General features: G+C 48.4%; 1 protein-coding gene across 1 annotated transcript in view; it reads right to left on the bottom strand.

Annotated features, from left to right (window-relative positions):
* The window catches only part of kcnh8 (potassium voltage-gated channel, subfamily H (eag-related), member 8), a 149,479-nt gene that overhangs the window by 68,964 nt on the left and 78,015 nt on the right, over window positions 1-2,500 (bottom strand). The window lies entirely within an intron of this gene.

Genomic DNA, 2,500 nt, shown 5'->3' with positions numbered 1-2,500 from the left:
AGGGTTGGTTTTTCACGAGCTGGTGAAGGGAGGGGGTACTGTTAGTTGAATGAGAGAGAGAAAGAAAGATACAGACAGACAGACAGACAGACAGACAGACAGACAGACAGACAGACAGACAGACAGACAGACATCATGAAGCATGGTGCAGCATGGTGTTTATACAGTAAATGTTGGAATACGATTCATTAGTTCAATATCTGAAATTTGGATTAGTCATGTAGTGCATACATCAGAACGAACTTCCCGTGATCGTGCAGCTCTTGCAGGAGAGCGGTCAAAGGGCTTCTCGGGGTCCGTGCATGCAGACCACTGCACTCTAGTAGCTGAGATAGTCAGATTACGCAGCATATGGGGCAAGATCGCTGGCCGTGGTGCTGAAGTACTGCCACGGGCGAGAAATGTCTACGCGGTAGACATTCTCTAGCTCGGGAGTACGAGGCGCCACTGAGAGCTCGGGCAGCATCTGCACCCGCAGATACAGTATGTTCGAGGTCTGAGTGGACACCCCCCGGCTGATGATGATGAGAGACTAGGGCAGGACGGCTAATGAATCGACCAAACAGTAATGGAAGGGAGATGAACGGGGAGGTGGTGAGTGCGAGCGAGAAAGCAAATTCCTGAGACAGGTGAGCGGAGAATAATTGCTGTGTTAACTACGGGGCATTCCAAATTTCAGTGTGCTGAAACTACATCGAATGTTGGCTGATCGGAGAATGAGTGGGTGGGTGAATAGGCATGCTTATCTTCTCGCCCTGAATTCCAACAAATGACGGTTGAGCGGAGAATAGAATGCAGGTGGTAATTAGGGCATGTCAAATTTCATTACACTTCTCCAGAACTTTCGTTTTTAACAAACAAACAGAATTTATCTGAACAGTTTCCCATCTGACTAAGGCGGGAGAAGGTTTTTCAGAGACACTTACATTGAGGGGGGACTTGCCAGAGACCATTTATGTATTACACGTACAGTACATACAGTAGCTGGAGCTGGAGCTGGAGTCTAAGTGAAGCAACGGCGGAGGGTGGGACTAGACCTGGAAACTGGGAGAGAAAAACCCTGCCATTTCCCATTCATCTCTATGGGAGACTTGAAACAGTGCCTGTCCTTAACAATTTGTGCCGAGTCTACTCTACTGTATGTCGTGCAAACGGTAGTTTCCCATCTGTTTCAAACAAGCCAAATATTTTTTCAGGCTGACCCTGATCTATCAAAATAGTTTAAATTGTTGATTGGGTTGACATTTAGAATTCTTTTAGAATTCTTTTGATTGACAGTCAAACGCAACCTTTGTCCTATGTTCTCAGCGTTGCTAAGGTACGAGTCCGAGGTACGTGCCCGCCCAATTGGGCTACTTGGGATGAGTGTCTGCGGGTAAAAACGGTCCAAAAAATTGTCCATTTGGCGTTATTTTCAGCCATTTTGGGCCCATAGAAATCCATGTAATTTGTTGATTTTGGGCAGATTTTCGCTCATTTTGGCTTTTTTTGAGAAGCTTTTGGGCGGTATTTGGTAGACACATCTGGCAACACTGTCTGTGTAGAACACATTTTTTGCAGTAGGTAGCTACATCGTCATGGTGAAAAATGAGGACAGGAGAGAGGGAGGAGAGGAAAACAGCAGAGGAGGAGGAGGAGGAGGGAAGATGGAGAGAAGAGAAGAGAAGAGAAGAGAAGAGAAGAGAAGAGAAGAGCAGAGGAAGAGGAAGAGGAGGAGGAGGAGAGAAGATGGAGAGAAGAGAAGAGAAGAAAAGAGCAGAGGAAGAGGAAGAGGAGGAGGAGGAGAGAAGATGGAGAGAGGAAGGAGAGGAAAACAGCAAAGGAGGAGGAGGAGGAGGAGGGAAGATGGAGAGAAGAGAAGAGCAGAGGAAGAGGAGGAGGAGGAGGAGGAGGAGGAGGAGGAGGGAAGATGGAGAGAAGAGAAGAGCAGAGGAAGAGGAGGAGGAGGAGAGAAGATGGAGAGGAGAGAAGAGAAGGGCAGAGGAAGAGGTGGCGGAAGAGGAGGAGGAGAGAAGATGGAGAGCAGAGGAAGAGGAGGAGGAGGAGGAGGAGGAGAGAAGATGGAGAGAAGAGAGCAGAGGAGGAGAGGAAAACAGCAGAGGAGGAGGAGGGGGAGGAGATAAGATGGAGAGAAGAAAGCAGAGGAGGAGAGGAAAACAGCAGAGGAGGAGAGAAGATGGAGAGAAGATGGAGAGAAGAGAAGAGCAGAGGAAGAGGAGGAGGAGGAGAGAAGATGGAGAGAAGAGAAGAGCAGAGGAAGAGTAGAAGGAGGAGGAGAGAAGATGGAGAGAAGAGAAGAGAAGAGAAGAGGGAGGAAAGGAAAACTGAGGAGGAGGAGGAGGAGAGAAGATGGAGAGAAGAGAAGAGAAGAGAAGAGGGAGGAAAGGAAAACTGAGGAGGAGGAGGAGGAGAGAAGATGGAGAGAAGGAGAAGAGTGCAGAGGAATAAAGCGAGTGGCCAGGCGAGCAGAAGAGAGCAGGAGTGTGTGCTGTGTTGCGAT

Source organism: Engraulis encrasicolus, chromosome 20 (genome assembly GCF_034702125.1).
Source record: "Engraulis encrasicolus isolate BLACKSEA-1 chromosome 20, IST_EnEncr_1.0, whole genome shotgun sequence".
NCBI classification, from domain to species: Eukaryota; Metazoa; Chordata; class Actinopteri; order Clupeiformes; family Engraulidae; genus Engraulis; species Engraulis encrasicolus.
The sequence above is the reverse complement of the archived record's forward strand: the minus strand, read 5'-3'. Positions and strand labels throughout refer to the sequence as shown.